Source organism: Octopus bimaculoides, chromosome 11, assembly GCF_046866305.1.
Source record: "Octopus bimaculoides isolate indiv1 chromosome 11, ASM4686630v1, whole genome shotgun sequence".
In the NCBI taxonomy this organism is placed as follows: Eukaryota; Metazoa; Mollusca; class Cephalopoda; order Octopoda; family Octopodidae; genus Octopus; species Octopus bimaculoides.
The window spans coordinates 24,886,639-24,902,015 of NC_142938.1; the positions used below are offsets into that span (position 1 = coordinate 24,886,639).

The 15,377-nt window shown below is 35.1% G+C and overlaps 1 protein-coding gene across 15 annotated transcripts in view; it reads left to right on the forward strand.

Annotated features, from left to right (window-relative positions):
* The window catches only part of LOC106883406 (epidermal growth factor receptor kinase substrate 8), a 258,007-nt gene that overhangs the window by 24,912 nt on the left and 217,718 nt on the right, over nt 1-15,377 (forward strand). For 4 of the 15 annotated variants that reach the window (XM_089359698.1, XM_089359700.1, XM_089359701.1 and 1 more), the window contains exon 2: nt 7,550-7,588. The exons of 2 other annotated variants lie outside the window; for them this stretch is intronic. The gene's annotated coding sequence lies outside the window, so the exon portion shown is untranslated. Of the gene's footprint in view, nt 1-6,746; nt 6,971-7,549; nt 7,589-8,863; nt 9,006-10,404; nt 10,721-11,767; nt 11,964-15,377 lie in introns of those variants that run through there. 9 more of the 15 variants (XM_089359707.1, XM_089359699.1, XM_089359702.1 and 6 more) reach the window with 8 other exon arrangements.

Sequence of the window (15,377 nt, forward strand, 5' to 3'; positions counted from 1 at the left end):
AATATTTAGAGTCTATAAAGGTGGCAAGCTGGAAGAATTGTTAGCATGCCAAACAAGATGCATGACAGTATTTTGTATGTCTTTATGTTCTGAGTTTAAACTCTGCTGAGGTTAGCTTTGCCTTTCATCCTTTCAAAGTTGATAAAATGACTACCTGTTGAACACTGAGGTTGATGCAATTGACTTAGCCCCTCTCTGAAAATTGCTGGCCTTGTGCCAAAATTTGAGACCAATATTTAGAGTTTATTTTGTTGAAACGTTTGACCATGTTTTTTTAACAAGATTATTTTTAAAGAATAAAAAGTTTTGAATGGTACAACAATGCACTATAATACAAAAAATTGACTATATACTTGTTGTAATTTAGTTATCTATAGTCCGATGATATTTCGGAATACAATTCCTTCTTCAGATCTTCTTAGCTGGAGTCTCTGCTATAAGTGTGTGAGGTCAGCCGACCTCACACACATCTCAAGAGGAATTCTGGAAGGAGCTTCGTGAGACCACTATTGCGTCACTTCCGGAAAAAAAAAAAGCCGTTAGTAAACAGTTTATAGCAGAGACTCCATCTAAGAAGATCTGAAGAAGGAATTGTATTCCGAAATATCATCGGACTATAGATAACTAAATTGCAATGGTTATATAGTCCATTTTTTGTTTTATAGTGCATTGTTGTACCATTCAAAACTTTTTATTCTTTACAAACAATACACAATGTTTCAAGCGAACTACAATACTCTCTTAAGATTATTTTTATATTCTGATGTTAATAAAATGATTCTAACACTTCAAAGTTACAAACTGACCTCACAAGTATTGCTACCATGATAAAAAGCACTTAGTGCATGCTGTAAAGTGCTTGACATTAGAAAGGGCATAGAAACCATGCCAAAACTGAGACACTGGAGCAAGATGCAGCTCTCCAACCCATTTTGATCCTGTCAAAACATCCAACCCATGCTGGCATAGAAGGCAGACATTAAATCAAGATGATGAAAATGATAAACCCGAAATTTCAGCAGAAGTCACTTTTCCAACTACATCAATGTCCAGTGTCTCCAGTATTGGAGAGCCCAATAGATGTGTGTGTGTGTGTGTGTGTGTGTGTGTGTGATTGCTTGTACAGTGTAGTGGGCAGTGTTGTTATAAGTTCTCCTGTCAACAAATCATTCAGTCACTTCTTACTGTGTGGGATAAGAGACCCCTTATTTATGGTTAATGACAAGAAGGGCACCTGTAAAAAAAAAGAAAAAAAAAGCAGGCACAGGTGTGGCTGTGTGGTAAGTAGCTTGCTTACCAACCATATGGTTCCGGGTTCATTCCCACTGCGTGGCACCTTGGGCAAGTGTCTTCTACTATAGCCTCGGGCCGACCAAAGCCTTGTGAGTGGATTTGGTAGACAGAAACTGAAAGAAGTCCATCGTATATATGTATATATATATATATATATATGTGCATGTGTTTGTCCCCCCCGCCCAACATCGCTTGACAACAGATGCTAGTGTGTTAACGTCCCGTAACTTAGCGGTTTGGCAAAAAACACCGATAGAATAAGTACTAGGCTTACAAAGAATAAGTCCTGGGGTCGATTTGCTCGACTAAAGGCGGTGCTCCAGCATGGCTGCAGTCAAATGACTGAAACAAGTAAAAGAGTATATATATATGCGTCGAGGCGCATGGCTTAGTGGTTAGGATGTCAGCACCATGATCGTAAGATTGTGGTTTCGATTCCTGGACCGGGCGACGCGTTGTGTTCTTGAGCAAAACACTTCATTTCATGTTGCTCCAGTTCACTCAACTGGCAAAAATGAGTAACGCTGCGATGGACTGGCGACCCGTCCAGCTGGGGAACACATACGCCATTGAAACTGGGAAACCGGGCCCATGAGCCTGGCTAGGCTTTAAAAGGGCGCATTTATTTTATTTATTTATTTATATATATATATATATGCATGTGTGTGTATATTATGACCCCATAGACTAGTCATAACTATCTTTATCTAATATATAAATATATATATATAAATATATAAAAACACATACATGTGTGTGTGTGTGCCTGTTTTCTCCACTCAACTGCCACTGCTTGGCAACTGGTACTCGTGTGTTTATGTCCCCATAACTTACCAGTTTGGCAAAAAAGACCAATAGAATAAGTACCAAACTTTAAAAAAAAACCCAAAAGTACTGGGGTCAATTCATTCAAATAGAAGTGCTCTTCAAGGTGGTGCCACAGTATGGCCACAGTCTAATGATTTAAACAAGCAAAAGATAAAAGATATGAGATTCTATCTTTCAGTGAACTAGCCATTGTTTGACCATACTGTAATGTTTGGGAAGAGTGGGCTTTAGTGTAATATACACCAAGCATCTAATTACATTCTGGTGTGAAACAAACAATCTTGAGCAATCAAGATTGTTCACCTAACAGTTTAGCAAAGGTACAATTAAACACTCAAGGAAACATGCTATGGTTAATTGGCTTCTCCTTTCTCTTCCATTTGCACTTATCCTACCTCTCTTTCTTTTGTTTTGCTTTTGTTTCCATCTCTACTACCTTCTCTTTCTTCTTTCTTTCTTTCTTTCTTCGTCTCCCCCTGCAGTAGCTGCTTTTGCTCTCACCCTCCTTTCTTATTTATTGTTGTTAACAAAAGTTGTTTTGTTAAGGCATTCATGTGATTTCCATTGGTACAGGAAAACCATACAGGTCTTTCAAATTGCACAGTTTCACATTATCGTTACTACCACTATCATTAATGTCATCACTGCTACCACCACCACTATCATTAATATCAGCATTGCTACCACCACTACCAAACCACCATAAGTAATATCGCCACCAATACTATGCAGCTACAATTATTGTCCTAAATACAACTTCTACTGCCACCACTACTCAGCTACTGCTACCCCCCTCTCTCTCAGCACCACATTAATATATTTCAGTAACAATATTTGTCTGCTTTTGAGTCAATGACTCACTTCTTTTTTTATTTTACTTCTTCAATACAAATCCATTTGTTTTCAATTTCTCTGGATAAGAAACCTTTTCACAGATATTACTTAATGGGTCGACTGCAGTAATTATTTTTTTTTCAACCTCTATCAAATGATAAAATTTTTACCTATTTGGCATAAAGGGATGTATCTTGTCATTCTGATTTACATAACTAAAAACACTAACATATATAGACCAGTTGAATAAGTTCCCAAGTGAAGATTAGGTGCAGTCAACGTTCATTTTATAATACAATATAATATTATATAATATAATATAAAATAATATAATATAATACAATACTATATATATATGTGTGTGTGTGTGTGTGTGTGTGTGTATACACACACACGCATATATCATTATCATCATCAACATTGCCATTTAATGTCTGTTTTCCATGCTGGCATGGGTTGGATGGTTTGACGGGGGCTGGCGAGGCAGAAAAATGCATCAGGTTTCACTATCTGTTTTGGCAGGGTTTTTACGGCTGGATGCCCTTCCAAACACCAAATACCTTACATAGTAGACTGAATGCTTTTTACGTAGCACCAGCACCAGCGAGGCCTGTTTTGGCATAGTTTTTACAGATTCTTTTATTCTTTTATTTGTTTCAGTCATTTGACTAAGGCCCTTAGAGTTAATTTAGCCAAAACTGAAGTCCTAGTAAGTAGGAAAACTGACAAATCACAAGTCCCTTCAGTGAGATGGCCCTGCTTGATATGTAAGAAGGGTGTTGGTAGAAATTCCATACGCTGTACCCAGTGTAAGCTTTTGACATGTAAGAGGTGCAGCACTATCACAAGGTTAACAGAGAAAATAGTCTTTGTGTGTGGCAAATGTGTGGGTACAGTAAGCACTAAAGATGTGCAGGCAGTAAACTTCTTCAGATGTTCAGGGTTGGGGGGATCATTAGAAGTAGTAGATAGCTTCTGTTACCTAGGTGACCAAGTTTGCAGTGGGGAGGAAATTCTGAAAATTTTTGATCATGTGATGCATATGTATGATGACAGCTGCTTAAAGAAGTGCTGAGCTATAACTGTGGAGGGTACCTGTGGAAGGGATTAAACCAGGAATGTGGGAGGAGGTGGTGAGAAAGGATCTTCGGATGCTGAGCCTCACTGGGGAAATGACAAGGTACAGAGAATCGTGGTGATTTGCTGTATTTGAGAAGACACATCAAGCTAAGTGAAGTTGCTCTCATCCATACATACAGACTTGTCCTTTATAGGTGCTGGTGCAGCATAAATGCACCTGTGTTGTTGGCACATAAAAAGCACCCAACACACTCTGTAAAGTGGTTGACATTAGGATGGACATCCACCTGTAGAAACCATTCCACATCAGACAATTGGAATCTGGACACCTCCCCAGTTGGCCAGCTTCTGTCAAACGGTCCAATCCATGCCAGAATGGAAAACGGACGTTAACTAATATTGATGACTTATGTATATATGCATATATATATATATATATATATATATATATATATATATATATATATACATATATATATACAAGAGCACCATCCAAGCGTGATTATTGCCAGGGCCACTGACTGGCTCCTGTGCCAGTGGCATGTAAAAAGTACCATTTGAGCATGATCGTTACCAGGGTCACCTTACTGGCACTTGTGCCAGTGGCATGTGAAAGACAATATTCAAGCGAGGTTGTTGCCAGTGCCGCTAGACTGGCTCCTGTGCAGGTGGCACGTGAAAAACACCATTTGAGCATAGCCATTACCACCTGACTGGCCCTCGTGATGGTGGCATGTAAAAGCACCCACTACACTCTCGGAGGGCTTGGTGTTAGGGAGGGCATCAAGCTGTAGAAACTCTGCTAAATCAGATTGGAGCCTGGTGCAGCAATCTGGCTTGCCAGTCCTCAGTCAAACCGTCCAACCCATGCAAGCATAGAAAGCGGACGTTTAACGATGATGATGATGATGATGATGATGATGATATATATATATATATATATACATATATATATATATATATACATTATTTACATTATTTACATTTGACGGATATTTCTCCTCATCTTGTTTGTTGTTAACACAACGTTTCGGCTGATATACCCTCCAGCCTTCGTCAGGTGTCTTGGGGAAATTTCGAACCTGGGTTCTCATTCCTAACGATGTTACTATTATTATTTATTATTATTATTACTATTATTAATCAGGTCGCTGCCGTGAATCGAACTTGGGCATATGGCGTAGTGGTTAAGAGCGCGGGCTACTAACCCCAAGGTTCCGAGTTCGATTCACGGCAGCGACCTGATTAATAATAGTAATAATAATAATAAATAATAATAGTAACATCGTTAGGAATGAAAACCCAGGTTCGAAATTTCCCCAAGACACCTGACGAAGGCTGGAGGGTATATCAGCCGAAACGTTGTGTTAACAACAAACAAGATGAGGAGAAATATCCGTCAAATGTAAATAATGTAAATAATGTAAATAATTCCTCATCTCTTAAATATAGAACTATATATATATATATATATATATATATATATATATATATATATATATATATATATATATATGGTTGAGGAGGGTATTGGATTTAACCAAACCCCGGAGGATACAGGTAATACTGAGTGAGTGCTGTATACCGATTAGTTTGCCCCAATCGTTGTATGAACAGGATTGGGTATTATAAGTCATGTATTAGCGTGTGTATATGTAAATATATAAAAACAAAAGGATAAAGAGAGCAAAGGTAAGGTTGAAGAATTTTAAAATTTTTAAATTCTTCAACCTTACCTTTGCTCTCTTTATTCTTTTGTTTTTATATATTTACACACACATATATATATATATATATATATATATATATATATATATATATATATATATATATATATATATATATATATATATATATATATATATATATATATATATATATATATATATATATATATATAAGGTTGAGGAGGGTATTGGATTTAACCATTCTTCACTTGACTTGACCATTCTTCAAGTAAACAAGCTAAAATCCATCGCAGTATGGCATATATTCACCTCTGCTATCTATGCTATATCAGCCTTCGTTCCAACATCTATTTCCGGATTATCCCCATATGGATTACTCTACACGGATTTTTACTACTGGAATGAAACTACACTTCAAGTACTGTTCTCTCTTTTTTCAGCGCATCACACTCTTTACCACTTCATACTAAAAATATCCGCCTATGGATATAATAATAGATTACTTTATTTTTTCTGTCTCCGATGAAGGGAAGTACTGGATCTTCCCAGAAACAGCTGTAAGACTCTATCCATAAAATACTTCTCCAAACCTTACCATTGCTCTCTTTATCTTTTTATTTTTATATATTTACATATATATATATATATATATATATATATATATATATATATATATATATATATATATATATATATGTATATTTGTGTGTGTATACACACACATACATACTCGAAGTTATAGTAGAAAACTCTTGCCCAAGGTGCTACATGGTGGGACTGAACCCGGAACCATGTGGCTGGGAAGTAAACTTTTTATCACACAGCCGCGCCCATATGTGACCTACAACATGGATCTACTCGGTGAATTCTTTTTAGTTTCCGTCTGTCCAGTTATAAGTTAACTTGAAGCTAAAGAAAATGAGATTTGCTCAAGATGTCACGCTGTGGAATCGAACTTGGGACTGTGTGACTGCGAAACGAATTTCTTAAGCATTCGGCCATGCTGCATCTACGAACTGTTGCAATAAAGACGAGAATAAATGAAAACATATTCCGCTCTATTGAAAGTGCTTATATTTCTGACAATTAACTGATTTTACACACACACACATATAAATATAAATTAAAAAGTAAAATAATATATAGTTTTGGATGAATTTTGCCAATGACTACGCAACAGGTATCAGAGATTAATAATAAATTAAAGTGTTAGGTTTCAGGTATGAAGTTCTCCGTGATTTTTATTCGTAAGTTATGTATGCGTATCCATTCACTTTAGTTGTCTAGAAAAAATAAATACATATTTTGTAGCCACATTTATACGAATAATAAAATAAACAACATATTCAGGGCTCTAGCTACAATTAAAAGGTGTTCACATATATTTGTGTGTGTAACTGTGCATATGCGTTATATGTGTTTGTATATGTATATATATATATATATATATATATATGAAACAGACCACGCACTTGATATCTTGAGAGAGGAAAATAAATTTGTTGACTCAAGGCTGTCATGTTTTGAAGTTTTTTAAACTATTAAAGTAGAAAAATCCTTCTAAAATTAATTTATTTAGCTACCCGCCCTACCATCTCTCAAATACATACGCGCCCTCCTCTTTCACCATCCCAAACCATATCTGTTTTGTTGACTTATTTAATCTATAAGTTTCCGTTGATGGACGTTTAAAGACTTTTGTTCAATTTTCTTCTCTCTGGATAAATTTTATACGGAGATCAGATCGTGCTATAAGTTAATATCATAGTGGATGTGGAGTTATACAGATTGAAAACAAAAACCTTTTTTTTTCTATCTTCATACAGGAAGTTACGCGTTGACGGCAGGGAACCTGCAAATCTCGGGTATGTAATTAATTGTCTCTGATAATCACTTTAATTTATGTCTGTACAATCTGCTGTAGATGTATATCTGTCGATATACTGTTCTTTTTTAACAAATGACGATACTTTATATGTTACAAAAACTTTATAAAGTGACATACACACGCCCACACAAACAAGACATTTTTACGATATACTTTACGAGCTGACGAAATAGCAGCTAAATCACCTTCAAACCACATCTTATCATAAATAAAAAGGAACACATGATATAATATAGTCCTAGATACCCCTAAATAGTTGGGATGAACTTAAGCCTGTTAAATTTGTGTTAACCGACGGCTGAACAACCAAAACTATATATTTTTTGTTAGGAATATAATGAGAAAATATTTTGTCTCTATCGGAGAAAACATGTAGAAAATAATTATAAATTATACAATATATTCGGTGATTTTATCTCCTTTTTGTCATTAATTCTTCTCCCTTTTGTCCTTTTTTTAAAATATATTTATCGATTTTTGTTTTAATGTTTTCTTACCTGAAAAGTTTGACTAAACGCTTGATTAGTAGTAAAGTATGTATGTCTATAATCTGCTCTTTTATTCTTTTACTTTACTTGTTTGTTATTGGACTATGGCCATACTGGAGTACCTACAAGAATATATTAATCGAATTGTACAGTATTATATATTGACGAGTATACGAGTGTACACTTCGATTAATATATTCACTCTTGACAAATATACGAGTGTATATTTTTTTTCTGATTTATGGGTTCTTAGACGGATATATATATATATATATATATATATATATATATATATATACTAGTGTATTCTGCTTATTTAGTTCCAGTTTGAGATATTGAACACTATCGATGACAAAGATTATCAAGAAATATATGAGTGTATGTGGGTATATGAGATGCTATAAGAGTGTATGTGTGTATATATATATAATTTTACAAGTTTGGGATAGTGACTTCGAAGTTACGGCCTGCTCGCCGTCGTTGGACTCTCAGTTTAATCTAAAATTGTTTTTATTATAATTGACATAAAGACTAACATTAATATATGTATGTACACACAAACACACACTGTGTGTGTGTTTGTGTTAATATAAAAACAACGTTAAACTTAAAGATTAATCGATACTTTTTAATGGAATACATGTTTATTAAACTTTTTCAAGGAAAAGATTGACTGTGATTTCGAAGTTTCGACTGGCTTGTCTTCGTCACATATCATTGATATATGGATAACGTTAATATTACCTATAAAAAATAGGTTAATTATGTAGAGGTATAGTCATAGGTCGTTACACACACGCACATGTGTATGTACGTGTATATGGATATACTTGTGTATGTGTTGCGGTAAAGATTTTTATTTTCCTTTTGTTTACGTGTCTGAGAAAATTTTTCGCTCATTCCCAGGTAATCTTCTCTAACCAACCAACTAACAATGATAATTATTATAATACTACCAGACCCAGTTTAATAATAATAGTCTCTATAGAATTTGATTTCTTTCATTTGTCGATCTTCGGTCATCGGGTTTATTCGTTCTGAAATTAGTATTATCGACTTTGCCGTTCATCCTTTCGGTGGCGATAAAATAGGTACTAGTTGAGCACTAGGGTCGATGTAATCGACTTATCACCTCCTCCGAACTTGCTGGCCTTGCGCCAAAATTTGAAACCATTATCATTTTTATTATATTTGTTGTCATCTATCCTGGGTTAACTTTGATCAAGCTACGATCAAAGGGCGCTTCAACCGTAGCCTCTCCGTCTTTTTGTTTCAAACAGCAAGTTTATCTAGGACTACTCAAAATTTGTCGTTCCGTTCTTAAACTAGTAAGGTGTGAATTAAGGACGATTTAGCTGCTAATTCTAGCATGTTAATTAATCGCATTAGGACTTCCTCGTTTTCTTGTTTTAAAATTTATTATTTGTATCATGGCTTCAAAAATAATGAGTGTTTGGAACTATTGACATCAACGTATGCTAATTAACACCTACTAATGAGGTTCTAGTTATTTGATTCTATAAGTTGTTATAAGGCTTATACACACACACACAGCGAAGGTGTGTAAGCCGGATCTTCGAAGTCACCGTCAACTTTTTTCTTTGTAAAAGTTTAATAAACAACTTGTACTACAACTACTAAACAAACGTCTATTAAAAAGTACGGAGTAATCTTTTGATTTATTGCTAAATTGTTTTTATATATAACTTGACATAAAAATACACACATCAGTACAAAGAGAATTTATTTTAATTATTCATTACGTTTGCAATAATATTATTTTATTACATTCAGTTTTCGATACAATACGGAATATATATTTAATAGTGGTAATTAATTCATTCATTAAAAGAGACAAATGACTTGACAAGCTCATAGTAGACAGATAAGTTACACAAATATATTCTAGTATTAAAATAATAATCCAAAAAGAAAAAATAAACAAAAATTCAGCGGGATTATAGAAAAATATTTTATCTGTGAAAAATTATAAACTTACAAAAAAAGGGGGTTTATAATTAAAAGAAAAGCATATTTGTAAAATATAAAGTGAGATAGAAAAAGGTTGGTCTAACATCTTTATTTTTGTAGTTTCTTCCGAGATTAGTCTTGTGTGCTTGTCAAAGACCTTTGATAAGCACACAAGTTGATTTAAAGTAGTCAGAATAGTTTAAGGTTAGTAAGCAAAAGAGACAAATATCATGTACAAACAGGTAAAATAGGTGACACGGAGGTAGTAGTTTTGTTGTTTTAATGGCTAGGTGGTAAATTAGTTTCACCTTTGTTGTAGGATAAGATAATAGGCGTTCACACCTGAGATACTGATAGTTCTCTCTCTTCGGATCTTTTTCGTTTTCTTCCAACTACTTGAAGATTTTTCAATTCTTAATAGAATGTTTTCAAATTTTCAACACGTAGTTTTGCATGCTGATGACAAATACCGCATTCATTTATTGCCTTCCTCAAACATTAATCACCCTCGTTTTCTTACTTACGTTAGTAGCGTGTAAATATATTATCTACAGGTGACGTGTGCCATTGAACACATGCACATACACACGTTAGCTTGCTCGGGATCTATTCTTCACTCTCATTAAAAGTTTGGAAACAGAAATGAAATCGTGAGTTAAATATTAAATAAAATCTCAATTAGCGAAAACAGGAGTAAATGTAATAACAACTATTTCATTGTTATCCAACATCAGAAAACGTCCCAGCTGTGACCATTCTATCTTTTTGTGTATTAGGAACGTCAATGTTCAATGTAGCCTTTATTTAAGAATAAGATGTTTACGAGGGAGATTTAGTTGCTATTTCGTTGTGTTTCGAAATATCCATAACGATTAAAGCGTACTCTTTTCTATTTTCATTTTTTTTCGTTTTTTCTTTTCTACTGTTATTTAATATACTAGTTTGTCAGAATAGTAATTTCAAGAGTCTGACAAACTAGAATAATAAATGATGACGAAAAAAAGGGAAAATGTATCAAGAATAGTGATAAAAAGTTCGGTTTAATTGTGAAAGCTATTCCGAAACCCGACCGTTATTTCTAGCATATCGGGCGACATATATTAGCACCCATTTTGTCAATTTTTATTATTATCGGTTTGCAAATTCTGATTAGTGGACTTTCAGAATAACTATTTCTGCCTCTTGGAGACAGAAAACGGCTAGGAATTGGGTGGTTGATTCCTTCTTTGTAACAACTTGTCTCAAAAAATAAATCTTTTTACATGTTTGTCCTCAGATTTCGTGTCTTTTCTGGTTGTCTTAATATTTACACTTGGTTTACTAGACGGGTGTGCAAGTGTATTGCTGGTATTTAGTAGGCAGACAGATTTTGTGCTTCAGCTTGTAAAATATAATCGTGTGTCGTTTCCTCGATGACAAGACTTTAAAAAGTTCCTGGTGAGTTGGATACCCGTATAAAATAAGTGTTTTCAATCTAAGCTCAATTTAAGCACAAGGCTAGCAATTTCATGGTCGGAGTTGGGGAATTCGATATTCTTTCTCAAAACAGGTTGGAGAAAAATTTTTCGTATTATTTATTCCCCATTATATACGTGTTTCATTTGCTAATAGGAATCACAAAATTGTACTTGTAGGAGAAACATGAAAAATATCTTCTATTAGAAATTCTTTAGACAATAAAATAATATTATTTTCAGGAGTTGGGGAATTTGATACTTGCTTGGAAACAGGTGAGAGTTGACAACAGGACATCTGACCATAGAAAATCTGCCTTGATGACCTGTCTGACTCCTACAAGTATGGAAAAGTGGATATTAAAATGATGATGATTCTTGGTAACTAGTTCAATCACTCTTATTCTATCCAGAATGAGAGAGTGTATATAAAGACAAGGTATTTACACCTGTTATGACATCAGCAGTATATATATATATATATATATATATATATATATATATATTCATATGTATAAATTGTTTTTAAAATGGAACTTGAAGTACATAAAGCTATAAATGATAGCATGTACTATATTTGGTTTAAAAACCATTTGCATGGAAAAAAGTTGAAGGATGACAAGTTTGGAAGGATATATTATCTGGGCGGATACCGTATTAACTCTCAGTTAAGTTCCAGTTAATAGCTAACCACAACGATCAATATCTATGACTACAATTAGTTGTTAGTCACTCTCTGAATTCTTCTGATGGGTAATTCCATGTACTCTTCACTGGACAGTAAAAATTGTTTGGAGTATATATATATAGATATATATATATATATAAATGGCTCTGACAAAAGTAGCATTAATTTTCTTAGGTCATTCAAATTGCCTCAGTCACTAGACCAACTGAGTAAACCTATCAGTAATGTACCTATAATGACAATTGGAAATATCTGTAAGCCAAATTTGCTCAAATAAAGGAATTATATCTATCTATCTATCTGGGTCATCCCTCAGGATGCCCCAAGACTTTTTCCACGTTTTCCCCATTCATCTCGATCTTCCATAATGGTCCTCAGCTCCTGTACTCCTTCCATACCAGTATCCTCCAGCAAGTTGTCAATATAGGTCATCTTCCTCTTATCTCTCCTGGTTCTTCCTTCTGTTGGTTGCCAGAGCACTAGCTTGTTAGCAGTTACATCGGTGTGTCTGATGCAGTGTCCAGCTGGCCTCATCCTTCTATGCTGTATCTTCAATGTTACTTTTGGTAGTCCCTGGTATAAGTCAGCGTTTGTTGTATGATGCTTCCAGGAGACATTGAGTGCCATTCTAAGCATCTTCGTATAACAACCGTCCAACTGCTTCTTCAGTGCTTTAGTGAGCGTTTCAACCCTATATAGAAGAACAGACTCCACTCTTGCCAGAAACAACCTCACTTTCAATTTCATTGTTAATTTTGAACTCCATACCTTTCTCAATTTATGGCATGTGCTCCAGGCTAGAGCTTTCCTTGCTACAATGTCTTTTTCAGTACTTTGTGTCCACGCACCAAGGTATTTGAAATTTTCAACTACCTTGAGCATCTGTCTCTCACTTTCACTGACACAGGCATTTTGTGGTTGAATACTTGCAGCTCTGTTTTCTTTGCATTACAGTACAATCTTACCTTCCCCAATTCCTGCTCTAATCTGTTCAGCACATCCTGTGCTTGATCTGTCCTCTCTCTTAGTAATACCAGGCCATCAGCATAGTCTAGGTCAGTTACTGTTACTGCTTGATGCTGTCTACTTCTTTGTCTATGCAGTTTGAATCCCAGTTCTTCCTTACCCTCATACGTTCTTCGCATTACATAGTCCAGAATGATGGTGAAGAGGTAAGGTGCTAGTATGTTGCCTTGTAATACTCCAGCTTTGACTTCAAAGTATTCCATCTCTCCATCGCTCTGGTGTTCTCATACAGCTTACTTATTGCTTTCAGAATTCTTGGTGGAATATCAAATGCTTTAAGTATCTTCTTCATCATTCCTCTATCTACTGAATCAAAAGCCTTTTTAAAGTCTACATAGATAATGATAGCCTTCCTGTTATGGCTCTTAACTCCCTTTATCAGTCTTCTAAGTGTGACAGTGTGTGATGTTGTTGACCGACCTGATTTGAATCCATTTTGATTTGGTCTCAATTCTTTGTCTATCTTAGGTTGTATTCGGTTAAGTATCATCTTGTTGACCATTTTTGCAACAATGGATGACAGACTGATCCCTCTGTAATTCCCAGTATCACTTAGGTCTCCAGTTTTGAGCAGTGGTAGCAAGCCTATCTCAGACCATTGTTCCGGTTCCACATTGCCATTTAGTAGTTTGTTTGCAAGTTCAAGGACGATGTCTAAATCACATCTCTTTAGTACTTCCGGTGGGATGTTGTCAGGACCAGTTTGTTCTCCTTCTTTCAGGTTACTTGTAGCTCTTTCTATTTCTTGCTTTGTGAAGTCTCCATCCTCGATTTGCAAACCGTCAAGTATCTTTGCTAATTCTTCATTTTCTGTTTCACTGTCAACTTCTGGATCCTTCCCAAGTAAGTTGTAGAAATGAGTGGATCACTCCTTGATTTTTCTCATCCTTTGATTTCCCTTTGATGATTCCCTGCTTTGCAGCTTTGTGACCAGTGATGGAGTCAATCAGCCTCCAGCTTTTCTCTGTGCTTACTCTTTGCATCTGCATTTTTGACCTGGGAGATCATTTCATCCAGTTCCTCTTCTTGAATCTCTTGGTACTCTTTCTTTCTTTGTAAAGTTTGTTTGTTTAGTATCATTGTATAATGTCATTATATATAATGACCATTATTTTAACTTATTTTATATATATATATCATCATCATCGTTTAATGTCTGCCTTCCATGCTAGCATGGGTTGGACAATTTAACTGAGGACTGGCGAACCAGATGGCTACACCAGGCTCCAATCTGATTTGGCAGAGTTTCTACAGCTGGATGCCCTTCCTAACGCCAACCACTCCGAGAGTGTAGTGGGTGCTTTTACGTGCCACCGGCACATATATATATGTATTCAATAGCTAATTAAAAACAGCACTGATGTTGTAAACATTATCACCTGCACATATTTAGTGTGTTTTAACACAAACACATTGAGTTTGAGTATGTGCAATCAATAATGTTTACAACTCTAGCGCTGCTTTTAATTCATTACAGAATTTAAGCTTATGTGTGCATTGTTGTCGCATACTAGCAAATAGTTCTTGCACTATATATTTATAGTTACAGTTTTGTCATTTGCTAAAAATAGCAACTAAATACTCCTCAAAATCACACAAATCACACATCAGCTATCTTAAAAAGGAAGTACACACTACAGTCATAGATTCACTTTCTGACAAAAACACAGGATGGTCATGACTGGAATGTCTTTCAGAGAGATTCAGCTGCTATTTCTAGCAAGTTTAGTTCCGTGAAATCGCCTGTTTTGGTCCAAGACCACAGGGTTTGGAATATGTGTTCAGAATACTTGAAATCTTTTGATTCTAACATCCTGGTTCTTTGATACAAACTTCCTGTTTTAAACTGATCTAAATTAAAATCTCTTCCATCAACATTTCGTGTTAATTTATGTTATAAACACCAGTTTAACAACAACATAATTACTTTGTTAAGTTTTTCATTGTTTTATCCTTTAGTATTTAAACCGGTCATATATGGCCAAAATATTCTACCTGTTTTATCTTCAAACCAACGAGATCTGGCCTCATACTTATCCTACAATATTACTCTAGGGGCCGCAAGCTAGCAGAATCGTTAGCACGCTGGGCAAAATGCTTAGCAGTATTTCGTCTGCCATTACGTTCTGAGTTCAAATT